General features: G+C 47.6%; 1 long non-coding RNA gene across 1 annotated transcript in view; it reads right to left on the bottom strand.

Annotated features, from left to right (window-relative positions):
* LOC140496574 (uncharacterized) overlaps positions 1 to 13,183 on the bottom strand; it is a 30,612-nt gene extending 17,429 nt beyond the window's left edge. The window contains exon 1 of the long non-coding RNA XR_011964309.1: positions 12,398 to 13,183. This is a non-coding gene — a long non-coding RNA (uncharacterized lncRNA). The remainder of the gene's footprint in view (positions 1 to 12,397) is intronic.
* Positions 13,184 to 13,393: the final 210 nt, after the last annotated feature.

The raw sequence follows: 13,393 nt of genomic DNA, 5'->3' as shown, positions 1-13,393 counted from the left end.
ACAACAAAACCTGTCACATTTGTGTGAAACAAGGACTGCCCCCCCCATATATCATGATGGTGTTATTGTACAGCTCAAAGGGAGGCAGAACAGACATCTTTCGCCTCGTCTCCCCCAAACCTTCTCCAAGGGAGATTTTAATTCCTCCCAGAAGGGGAAGCAAGAGGTTGAGGTCAGAAGATTAGCCTCTCTGCTCTTCTTGAGGAGATGGAACACTGGGATAGCGTATCTATCCACTCCCTTAAATAGCATTTGTTAGGGGATGTGATTTCCAGGTTCAATTTAACTTCTGATTGCCGTCTTTTTCATTGGGAAAGGAACAGAAGGGCTGAAAACTTTATATCCAAGGCTTGACTCCTCTCCCATCAAATATAAGATCTGTAATGAACACTCAAAGATATGATCAAAGTCTATTTATCTAATGCCATAGCAAACAGAAATCAGAGAAGATGTATGTAGGAGAATGTATCCCAAACAATGAGAATGAAGCTCTCCCATCGGAAGAGAGGTAACTCAACTGAACAGAGAGAGAGAGAGAGAGACAGAGACAGAGAGACAGAGAGACAGAGACAGAGACAGAGAGAGACAGAGACAGAGAGAGACAGAGACAGAGACAGAGAGACAGAGAGAGAGAGACAGAGAGAGAGAGAGACAGAGAGAGAGTCCTAGATCTCACCCAAGGGGAAACTCCCCTCTGTCCCTAATATAGCAAGCTGGAAACAGGGACCTGATGTAGACCACCAGCTCCTCTCATGTCTTCATGGAATATTTTCCTCAGCAACCTTAGGTGAGCTTGACATCGTCCGTCTTTTCTATTGAAGTTGGAAGCCAAAAGTGCCTGAAGTAACTGCAGAACCCAATAAGAATTCCAACTCCAAGAGAATTGAAAAGGTTCTCCTTCTCAACCTACTCTTGACAACTCTGTTCTGTCTGCCCCTCATACAGGCATGGGGCATTAATCTCCACAAATGAGAAGAGAGTACCGTACCAATGAACTTTGGGACTAGGATTATATCATAGGTAAATTTATATTTATTAATATATAAATGTATTTATGTATATAAAACTCTTTCCTCCACTCCCTTCCCTTCCCTTCCCTTCCCCTCCCCTCCTTTCCCTTCTGCTTCTCTCTCTCTCTCTCTCTCTCTCTCTCTCTCTCTCTCTCTCTCCTCTACCTCACCTCATTAAGTCACATGAATTTAACTACCACCTTTCTGGTGATGACACCCAGATGCATATATCCAGCCCCAGTCTCTCCCTGAACTTCAGTCCCACATCACCAGTTGTTTATTGGAGGTTGTCTCCAAGTTATCTCAAACTCAACATGCCAGAAACACAACTCGTCTCCATTTCCTCTGACCCCTTTCCTCTTCCCAATTTCCTTATTCCTCCTGAGGGTACCACCATTCTCTCAGTTCCCCAGGCTCTCAGTCTCAGTTCTCCTCCCTCACTCTTCCTCACCTACATATCCAGTCTGTCTCCAAATCTGCCTCTTCAACGTCTCTCACATCCAAGTCAGTGTCTCTACTGGATCAGCTCCAGTTCAGGTCCTCATCATCCCCCATCTACGTTACTGCAGCAGACTCCTAACTGGTCTCTCTGCCCCAAGTGTCTCCTCCCTCTCCCACTCCCCACATCCTGCACTCTGGGGCCAGAGTGATTGCCTTTTAGCAAAGAACACGACAACTAACCCCAGTGGCTCTCCATTACCCCCAGTATAAACTACAAACTCTTGTATTTAGCTTTTAAAGTCCTTCATAACCTCACCATAACCTGCATTTCCAGCCTCATCAACAATATTTCCTTCCTACAGTTGACAATCCAGTCAAATTGACCTCTCTGTTCCACACACAGAATACACCTCCCAACTCCATGCCTTTGCACTACTGTCCCTTATGGGCTGAAATGCCTTCCTTCCTCCTTCTGTCTCATAGCATCTTCCTCTTCTTTCAAGCTCAAGTGCTACCACCTTTCCTGATCCCCCAACTGCTGGTGTTCCCCAATGACCTTGTATTTCACTACTTTGCATATATTTGTAATTATTCTAGTCTAAAGTGTAGACTTTATATTGATGTTTCCTCTCTGTCTCTCTACATATATACATACACACGTGTGTGTGTGTGTGCGTGTGTGTGTGTGTGTGTTTGTGTGTGTGTATCACAGAGGGCTTACTGATCCCTTCTCAGGGCTGTTCATCCACCTTTCAGCCTATTCTCCCTTGTGGCTCCAAGCTGTGGCACACGCCACACCCCAGTAAACTGTCTTAGCAGACAGGTTAAACCAGGTTGAGGGTAACCAACAGGCCTCAAAACCTTTGGTGAATTAGGAGGGTGTCTACCCCAATCATGTGCAGACTTCCCCCATCAGAATGGGAGGTTGAGAACAATTTGTTCCAATAGCCATGATGGTGGCTGAAGTGCTCTGTGGAGCACTTAGAGCTTGGTCAGACATCGAAGATGCCAAGGTCACCCACTGTACCCCGGGCCATCACCGGTCCTCCAGACTTTTGTCTTGCCACTGGACTTCAGTCTCTGTAAGAGACATTGAGGCAGACAACTTTGTCCAACTCTGCCTCACTTAGATCCAATTCCAGTGAAAATCAAGCGGTCACCCCACAATGTCACTGGTCATCTTTGAAAAGGAAGAACCAACAGTAATACCTACCTTCTTGTTAATGTCCCCCATTTGAATGTAAGTTTCCTAACAATAGGGATTTTTGTTGTAGGTTCTTAATAAATGCTTGTTAATTAATTATCTGATTGATTGGCTCTGAAAACTTCATGGCACCTAGTCCCTGCCAGCTGTCAGAGCAGGCTCTGCCTTGGCAATAGATCAGCCCATCTTTGACAGGAGTAAGTTAAAGTGGCCTCTGAAAGGCCCAGGCCCAGAGCCAGTCACACCTCCATCAGTCTGATCCCAGCTAGACTGATCAGCTGATGAGCCAGACTGGGGTGGGCAGGACCAGACCATCATCCCGTAAGGAAGTTCTTCTCCAGAACAAGCCGATCTGGGAAATTTGCCCTGTGTTGATTCAGGCTGAGTGGGAACTAGATTCCAAGCCCTTCTTCGGGAATCCTCCTCCCCAGGGTCCTGGGCTCTAGAAGCACAGGCCAAATAGATGAACAGCTAGCTTTCTGCCTCTTCCAAGGTAAAAGCTCAGCCATTATGTACCACCAGGATTTGCTGCAGAGAAGAGGGCAACAGGAAAAGCCTGGAGCCTTACCAGAGGTCAGCTGGTTTATGAAACTAGCTTGGAGTGAGAGCCCAGGACTCTCCAGGAAACCCCCAAGGACCCCTGAGGGCCAGAAGAGGGACTAGGTGGAGACTCTCCCTCACCCACCCTGCCCACAGTACCCAAAGGCCCAGCTGTTCTCAGAAGGAGATGGTTCAGGGGATGCTCATAGGCCACATCTGCTTCACTGAAGCCAGAGAGAGCCAGTACCAAGTCAGAGAGAGATGAGGAAACACCGAGTGACATAGAGAGCAGCCTAGTGAAAAAGATGGGCAGGGAGAGCCAGATAGACACAAAGATAGACCCAGAGATAGGCAGAGAGATACTGAGACATATTGACAGAAAAGCCGAGAGACACAGAGAGCCAGAGAGAGAAACAGAGACACCCAGAGACAGAGAACAGAGAGATTCCTGAACCATCAGCCAGTCTCCTCCTGTTCAGAAACAGTTGGTGCTCCAGGACTGGTGCCCAGGAGCTCCCAGGGCTGTCAAGAAGAGGCTGCCCACCCACGCTGGATTGGCACGTGAAGGCAGCCATGTTCAGATACAGGGGCTCACGCCCACTCTGTCTCCTTGTTCACAGTCCCACGACTTGCCCACAGGCATCCAGGAGATGGTGGTGCTCCTGCCCTGCCTTTCCTGGGTGTCCCTCCTCCCCCATCTCCAGACTTTACTCCCAGACCCAACTCAGGGGTCACCTCTTCTGGGAAGCCTGACCAGACACCCTCAGTCAGAGGCCAGGAACTGCCCTCACAGTCCGGTGTCAACTGTAAATCTGACAGGCCAGTTATGACATCCGAGTCATTGACAAGACTGTTAAATAGGTCAGGGTCACAGACCCCCCAGGACATCCTCTGGATAACTTCTGTCATACTGACTCTGAGCTCCAGGTCCATCTCCTATCAATGGCAGCCCACATCTCTCCATTTTGTCCCAGAGGACCCTTTGAGGGAGGTTTTGACCAAATGAAGCCTGGAACATTCCTCTGCACTAAAGGGTAATGAACACTGGAAAAAGAAGGGAATGAGGTTGGTCTGGAATGACTTGATGAGGCCATGATAGGAAGAGAGGGAGGGTAGAAAGAAGGAAGGAGGGAAGAAAGAAGGAAGGAAGGAAGGAAGGAGGGAAGGAAGGAAGGAAGGAAGGGAGGAAAGGAGGGAGGGGAAAAAATATGTTTCTCTTCTGTCTTCTTCAGATTAGAAATTCCCTGAGGTCAGGATGGGACAGTACCTGGGACTGATCCTCCTCTGGAGGGACAGGAGCCTGGGAATGGGACAGTCCCTTCAGGGGCCTAAGATTCAGCACCAGATGCTGATGGATTAAAAGTGAGAGTCTCTGTTCAGACCAGGAGCACAAAGAATGCATTTCTTGGGGGCAAACAGGAAAAACAGATTTCAAATGAGCTTCTCTTTGTGAGAGTGTGAATGTGTCTGAGGCTAGCAGAACAGGGAAGCAGTCAGTCAGTCAGTCAGTCCCTCTCGGCCTCCCATCCCTTCCCTCCACCCTTCTCTATCTTTCTCCTGCCCCTTTCCCTCCTCTCCCTTCTCCCTCCTCGGGCTTCTCAAGCAGCAGACAGAATGTCATGATGTCCCTGGAGAGTCACTGGAGCAGGCCCCTGCTGCCCAGAGCTCCCTGTCCCTGAGTTAGTCAGAGGAGTGACTTTTCTCTTATCCTCTGCCCTGGAGCAGGCTGGGGCTGTGCAGGGGCTTTCCTCTCCCAGAGCCCCCAACCAGAGCCGAGGCTCAGCCATACCTGGGGCTACTCTTCCAGTGCTATCTTCATCCCTCCCAAAGTGTGGACCCTAGGTGGAAAAGAATCCAACCATGCAGCCTCCCGGTACTTAGGAAGCAACCTACTATGTACCAGGTACTATGTGCTACAAAGAAAGGGAAAAGACAATCCCAGTCCTCAGTGTGGGCGGGGGAACAACAAGTAAATAAGGAGGTAACTACAAGAGTGGTTTGAGGACAAATTAGGGGCAATCTCAGGGAGAGGAGCTAGCAGCTGGGCCTGGGGGGCAGAGGAGGCCTCCTGCACAAGGTGAAGGCTGAGCTGAGTCCTGGAGGACACTGAAGTAAAGAGAACAAGGGAGGGGGAACAGCATTGCAGGTGTCAAGAGACTGATCACTCAAAGGTGTGGAAATGGGAAATGGAGAGGGCATCTGCGTGTACCGCCATGTTGGTGGAGCATTGGTGGCACCACCCCTCCCTCACAAATGCCCAGGTAGCCTTCCCAAAAGATCTGTATCCACTCAGAACCGTAATTCTGCTCCCCTAGACGCAGAGTCCCCTAAGGGGGAGGAGCCTGGGGCTTCTCCTTTTCTGCCCCCCCCCCAGACTGGGAGCCCCTTGAGGGCATCATCTGAGGCTGCTCCTTTGCCTTCCCACCGTGCAGAGCCCAGTTGGGCACATTATGGGGAAAATGCATAAGTCCAGGCTGAAAGCCTTCATTTACCAGAGCCTGAGATGCCTGGACTGGGGCAGGGGTCTGTTTTAATCTGCATGTCTCCCTGCTTCCTGTGCCTGGGGGAGGGAAGCAGAGGATAGTGAAGGGAAGAAGGGGGTGTGGAGAGGAGAGACCATAAATGCCTGAGTGAAGGACGCCCCAATGGGAAACGAGCTTGTTTTGCTCAGCAGTACGTTTTCCTGGGTATGAGGATTCTTTCTTATTGTAAACTTGAAGCCTGGGCCAGCTCACGGCCACTTCTGCTCTTTCAGGGCAAATGAGGCCCTGGCCTGGCTGAGACCTCCCAACAGGGGGTCTGGAGTCACCACCCTGGGAAGGTCACTTAGCCTGCAGACCTCCAGCCTTCTCCCAGCTCGCCTTGCCTGCCCAAGGCGACCTGAGGTTTCTCTCCATCCCTTTCCCAGCCTGCTCCACACTCTTCCCTTCCTATGATGACACTGGGTAGGACCCTGGGGTTCTTGAACAAATAGCTGCTGCAGTGGATAGAATGCCAAGTCTGGAGTGAGGAAGACTCATCTTCCTGAGTTTGAATCTGTCCTCAGACACTTCCTATCTGTGTGATCCTGGGCGAGTCACTTAGCCCTATTTGCCTCAGTTTCCTCATCTGTAAAATGAGCTGGAGAAGAGAACAGAAAACCACTGAATATCTTTGCCAAGAAAACACCAGATAAAGTCACAAAGAGTCAAACATGACTGAAAAATAACCCTGGCCCTCCTTCAATCCAGTTCAGTGTCTCTTCAGACGACAGACTATGTGCCCTCAGACAAGCCCTTCTTTTGTGCTTCAGGGTTTACAGAAATAAGTATGGGATGTGTCCAGGAGACAGAGGAGTTCTCTGCCATCTGAAACACAGAGGGTCCCATTGGGCAAGGCTGGGAGAGCTCTAAATGGAGGCACAGGGCTTTGACCTTGACGTGGTAGGCAATAAGAGGGTCGCTGAAGGTTGTTCAGGGTGACAGTGCCTTCTGTGACTTCTGAAAACACAGGTCTGACCTGGTGATCCCAGGAGTGGAGACAGCTCCTCAGACGCACCTTTTAAAGCTCGTCATCATGTGGCCCCCACCTGCCTTTCTATGGTTAGTACACACATCTCTGCTTCAGCCTGGCTGTTCCTCTCCATCTCCCATCTCCAGGCCTTTGCCAAACCTGCGCCCCATGCTTGGAATACACTCCTTCCTCAGTTCTAGAAACACTCATTTCTTTCAAATATCAACTCAAGTGCTGCCAACTACAGGAGGCCTTTCCTGATTCACCCCCAACTCCCGCCTATTACTTTGTATTTATTTTGTCTGTACCTATATATGCACAAGTTTTCTTCCCAAAAGAAAGTGAATTCTTGAAGGCAGGGGCTTGGCCACCTTTGTCTTTGTGTCTCTACTGTCGAGCTCCATATCTGGAACATAGTAGCATTAAATAGATGTTTATTGATTGGTTGGTCAGTGTATCTACAAAGAAGAAAGCTATCCCAGTTAGTTTATGAAGGGGGAAGGAAAGAGGGGGATGGGATAATTTGAGGGTCTTGCATTATCCAAGCAGGGGTAATTAGGGCCTGATAATTCGGGTAGACTTGGAAGTCTACCTACCAAGACCCACGCAAGAACTATATGAAAACAACTACCAATCGTTCCTTTATGGAAATAAAGACAAATCTAAATAACCGCAGAAATACTCATTGCTCATGGGTAGGCAGAGCCAGTATAGGAAAAATGACAATGTTCCCTAAATTATTTTACTTGTCCAAACTCCTAGAAAAAGTCATGACCAAACTCATGGAGAGGAAAGGTTAAGAAACTCAAGAGATCTGCAATATGGCTAATATGGAAATATGTTTTGTATGACTTGACATGTATAATCGATATCTTTGTCAAGGGAGGAAGAGGGAGAAAGATAACTTGGAGCTCAAAATTTTTTAAATGAATGTTAAAGAAATTTTGATGTAACTTGGAAATATTTAATGAAATATGTAAAAAACGTACAAAATAATTTCAAGAGAAATCACAAGAAGAAATGGAAATGAAGGGGGCTTCGCATGGTCGTGTCTTCAAGCAGGAATTCTCAAAAACACTTTGGTGCCGTCAAAAATAGAGAGATTGATTGGGGAATAGATTTGGTATTAAGACGTACAGAAGCAAATATATCTACTACCTTGGGATTCAATAAGCCCAAAGACTCCACAGCTACTAGGATAAGGACTTAGCATTTGACAAAAACTACTGGGAAAACTGAGATATGGAAGAAATTAGATGCTGACCAACATCTCACAAAGTATACTGAGATAAGCTCCAAATGGAGAGATGAGGTAAGAGGTTACATCATAAACAAAGCAGAGAAACATGGAAGAAATGATCTGTCTACTCTACGGACAGAGGAAAAGCTCATAACCAAACAGGAGGACGAAAGAAGATGAAATGGATAATTTTGATTAGATAAAATCTAAAAGGTTTTGCACAAACAAATCCAATAAAGTAAAAATTTGAAAGGAAAAAATTAACTGGGGGGTGGGAGGAGCCTTTTCAATTAGGTTTCCCCCATAAAGGTCTCTTTTCAAAGACACCTAAGAAACTGTTTCAAATTTATAAGAATAAGAACTATTCCCCAATTGATAAACAGTGTCTAAGAATATAAACAGGCAATTTTCGAGAGAAGAAACCCAGGCTATAAATAGCCATATGAAAAAAATGTTCCAAATCACGACAAATGAAAGAGAGGCTAATTAAATCAATTCTGGGAGTTCACCTCACACACCCAACAGGTTGGCAAAAACAACAAGAAATGGAAAATGATAAATGTTGGGTAAGGCAGTAGAAAAACAGGCACATTGATGCCCTGTTGGTGAACCTGTGAGTGGGTACAACTATTCTGAAAGCAATTTGGAATGAAATGCAGAAAGTTACAAACAGTTCATACCATTTAACACACACACACACACACACACACACACACACACACACACACACACACACACACACGCCAGGCCTATACCCAGAGAGATCAAAGAAAAAAGTCCTTTAGTCACAAATGTACTTATAGCACCTCTTCTTGTGGTGACAAATACTGAAAGCCAAGAGGATGCCCAACAACTGAGGAGTGGTTGAATAAATCATGGTATCTGAATAGGATGAATTGTATTGTAAAAAATGAGCTAAAAGATGGTTTCAGAGAAACATAGGAAGACTTCTATGAACTGATGCAGAATGAAGCGAGCAGGGCCCACATCCATATGACCAAAATAAACACTTCTGAGAACTTTTGTAAACTGATAAAGAAGCAGAACCAGGAGAACAATCCATATGAAAACAATCGCATCATAAAAACAAACCACTTAGAGGCTGGGAGACCTGTAGCTACTGCAGGGACCATTCGCAATTTCAGAGGATGACTGATGAGATGGGGGAGCCCCCTCAGAGGGGCGATAGATGGCTTCAGGGTATGCAGTGAGACACGTGCGTGCTTTGAAGGCAGCCGATAAGAGGAACTGTGCTTGACTATACATATTTACTCCAAGGTATTTGCTTCTTCTTCTTCTTCCTTTTTTTTTTTTTTTTTTTTTTGCAGTGCACAGTGGTGGGGGATATAAAATGATTTCTATTAATTAATTTTTTAAAAAAATAGAGACAGCAGGCCAAGTTACAGATGTGGAATGTTGCCTGAACTTTCAGATGAGGTCACTATTGTTATTTCTGCTTAATTGTTTCCCGTTGTTATGAAACCTAACAGAGTGAGGGTAATCTGGAAATGTTTGTAATGTAAAAATAAAACTCACAGAGACAGAGACAGAAAATTCCAATTATGGGTCACTATGAATCCTTTACGTGCTTTCTGTATTTTCCATGGTACAAAATCAAGACCGTCCTGTGTCTGGGGGGAAAAACAAAGCAGACCTTTAGTGGACAGATGAGATACCACCTCCCACTGATCACACAGTGCCTGGTCACTCACCTAGGTTTGAAACCTGAGAAGGAGCTGAGAGGTCAACTCATCCAACCCCATTTTACAGGTGAGGAAACTGAGGCCCAGAGACGGGGAGTGACTTGGGGCAGAGAAGGTTCTCAATGGCTATGTAGCCTTCCCCATCTGTAAAATGGGAATAATCATCTCTGTCCTTATTCCCTCCTTTAGGAGACCAAGGTCTGGGTTCAGATTCTACTTCAGACGCTCATTAGTTGTGTGACCCTGCGTAAGCCTCCCTGGGCCTCAGTTTTTTCATTTGTCTCAGTTAGATGGCATCTGAGCCCCTCTCTGGTTCTAGTTAATCATTCCTGAAGCTTCCTAAGCCCTAGATGAGCATGGGATGGGATGCCTCACTGCTCCTAGTCCAAATGAGACTTTGTGAGGCAAAGGTGCAGTGGCTGGAGCAGCTGTCCACATCCTTGGACATTTCAGTCCCCCACTTGGAGGACCCTCAGGATCTTGGCTGCTTTTTCAACAGTAGAGCCCTTTTCGATGTTCCAGCCGCTGTTCCTGTCTGATAGCTACTCGAAATGTTTGTTTCCTCTCCTTTCAAACAAAGACCACTTTGTGGGCTGCTCAGGAAATCCTGGACGCCTGTTCCAGGTACAGCAACGGCGGGAGCGATTTCCATAAACATCGTTTTTCTTTCCTTTTTTGGATATAATAACAATGTGATCCCAATAACAATCCCCTCTCCCCCATCCTCCTGGGTATGGCCAGTAACGGCTTCCAAAGACTTATCCTCTCCATTCTGTCATTAGAGCCTCAGAACAAGTCAAGATCACAGGATCAGGGCTGGACAGAACCTCCTAGTCAGGCAAGGCCAACCCTTTCATTTTAAAGGAGGAAGGTGGGGCCCAGAGAGGGTCACATTCTTTCTCAAAGGCACACAGCTAGTAAATAATACAATCAGTATTTGAATCTAGTCCCGCTGACTCCCAATTCAGTGCTACTTCTACTATATGACAGTTCTACAGGTGGGAAAACTGAGACCCAGAGAATTAGTAGTAGAATTAGAATTCAGACCCAGGTCTTCTGCCTTTAAGACTCCCTTTGTCCTTGAACTCTTCTCCCCTACTCCCTCCAGCTCCCTTGGCTATACAGGTTCTCCAGGAGAACTCTGAAGTCCATCCTTGACCTCCTAACTGTAGTTTTTGTCCCAGAGGATACCTCTGCCAGGAAACTGAGAGATCAGCACTGGAGTCTGAAGGCATCAAGGTTCTGGCTTCCAGGGGCTCAGAATTGGAATGAAAGGCCTGGTCCCTGCCCTCAGGGGCTTCCCAGACAAGGAACACAGAGAGCATCTCTTCCTCACTCTCCAGAAACAGAACAACAGGACGGGGTGTGAGCACAGGGGAGGATTCTGGGGACTGAAGGGGCCCATGCGTTCTGCAGCCCAAGAAGGCTTTCTGGAAGAGGAGAGATGTGAAAAGAGTGGTAGGTTTGGAGAAGCAGAGGGGAATGAGTGAGGGGGAGGACTCAGTAGTAAGACCCCCCTGACTGGAGGAGAGAATGTGAGCAGGGTCATTGAAGGAGAGCCAAGTGGCCAGGCACAGAACGTATGAGAGCAGGAGTTTGCATTTTCTCCCTGGAGGCAATGATTGGGAAGGGTCAAGATCTAGGATTCTTTGCTTCTTGTCTGTTGATTATAAAAAGAAGGGCTTGATCATAGTGGAGCAACGCCCAGCCTTGGTGTCCATCAAGAAGTGTCCCAAGCACTAATAGGACTAATTGGACAAAGGCAACCGCTGAGACCACTGTGTCAACACCACCTCTTCTTGACCCATGACTTCTCAGTCCTTGTTATCTAGGGAAACCTAAAACACCTTGGCTCCAACCAGCATTCGGCATGGACGCTGAAGACATCTAAGGCAGAGTCCCAATGGAAGAGGTCACACAGGTGGTCCAGATCACAGATGCCACTAAAGTCTGCACAGAGATCCAGGGATCCCTTGTGAGAGACTAGGCCACTTGGAAAAGACTAGCCTGATCATTCACATGGGTAAACACATGGATGCAGAACACCAATGATCCCCAGACCAGGGCATACAGTTAGATGGACAGAGGAGATGCCAGGCCCAGAACCAAAAAGGAGGAAGAGAGCAGATTGGATCATCTTGGGAAAATGATACTTTTCTGGAGTCCCAATGACTCCATGCCACCATCTTGTTTTAATGCCAATTAATTAATGCCAATGGGGCACCAGTATCTTGGAAGAATCCAGTCTCCCAGCTTTGTAACTTTGGTGTTAAGCTCAGCTCTTCACTCTCCCTCACCCCATATCAGCAGTTACCAAATCCCGTCTTTTCTATCACCATGTCTCTCACTCCGGACCTCTTGTTTCCCACTCACAGCTGCCACCTGGGTCTGGGCTCTCACCACCTCTCACCTAGATTACGTGAATGGCCTCCTAACTGACCTCCCTGCCTCCAGTGTCTCCCCGCTCCATTCCCACAAGGTTGCCAAAGTAATTCTCCTTGAGCAAAGATCTATCTGGATCGCTCCCTATTCAACCAAATGTAGTCACTACTACTGCCTCTTAAATAAACGACATGCTGGAGCTTCTCTTCTCTCCTCACACAAGCCATTCCTTCTCCCTTGCCTTTACCCAGCTCATAGCCCATGTCTAGAACACCCTTCCTTCCCCCTCCCCTCAGGAGCCCTTTCTTTAAGATACAGACCGAACACGAAGCTGAATTCATGGCCTCCTTCCCAGGCCCTACCTTGAGATTTGAGGGTCACTTACATTTATTCTAGTTATCTCCCTGGTAGAATGCGAGCTTGGTGAGAGGAGGACTTCTTCATCCTTGGTCTTGTGTTCCCAGCACCTAATGGAAGTGTCAGAACATAGTAGGCACACACAAATGCTTGTGGATTGATTGATTGTTGACTGAACCAGAATTGCAGAGGACAACAGCAGAACCAAGGACAGGGGCACTTCAGTGGGCTAACAAGATGTGCACCTGGATGGTGCAGCAGATAGAGCACTGGGTCTGAAGTCAGGAGGACCTGAGTTCAAATCTGGCCTCAAACACTAGCTGTGTGATCCTGGTCAAGTCCATTAACTCCAATTGCCTCAAAAAGAAAAAAAAATGCCTTATAACCAAGAATTGGAGGGAGAAACCTTCCAAGGACTTATAGCAGTCAAACAAGGCGAAGTTGTCCCTGTTACCCAGGAGCTGACAGAGGGCTTAGAAGAGGGAGGGCTTGTGATCCACAACAAAGGAGGGAGAGCTCCCCTCAAAGAGACCATGAAGCCCAGGGAGTCATGGGGAGCCCCTGAAGGTATATGAGCTGCAGAGGGACCAAGCCAGGGCAGCAAAGGCTCAGTAACTCTGCCAGGGGGGCAGGGGGATGGGGTGGAGGGGGAGCAGGTCAGAACAGAGGCAGAGAGGCTGCAACAGGGGTGAGGAGACTCTGGGTTTCTTAGAGAGCTCGGAGTCCACTCTTCCAGAACAAAGATCGGTCCCCACCCTCTGACTTAGCCCGGGCTATGTCTCCTTCTCCAACGTCTGCTGGGCCAGTTCCATTGAAGGGAGAAGGACCGGTCCCAGCCCTGGTCCAAGAACTATTTTGGGAAACCTGACCTCAACCAATAGGATGCCGGGAGAAGTCAGAGGCTAGAGATGCTGCTGTGCACATCTGCCTGGGCGGCCTGGCCTCGGCCCAGGACCGGAATGAATGAATTTACTCATCGCCTTTCCTCTTTCTTTTCCTTTGGAGAGAAGAATAATTCCCCGGC

Source organism: Notamacropus eugenii, chromosome 3, assembly GCF_028372415.1.
Source record: "Notamacropus eugenii isolate mMacEug1 chromosome 3, mMacEug1.pri_v2, whole genome shotgun sequence".
Taxonomy (NCBI): domain Eukaryota; kingdom Metazoa; phylum Chordata; class Mammalia; order Diprotodontia; family Macropodidae; genus Notamacropus; species Notamacropus eugenii.
This window is presented reverse-complemented; position numbering and strand designations above follow the sequence as displayed.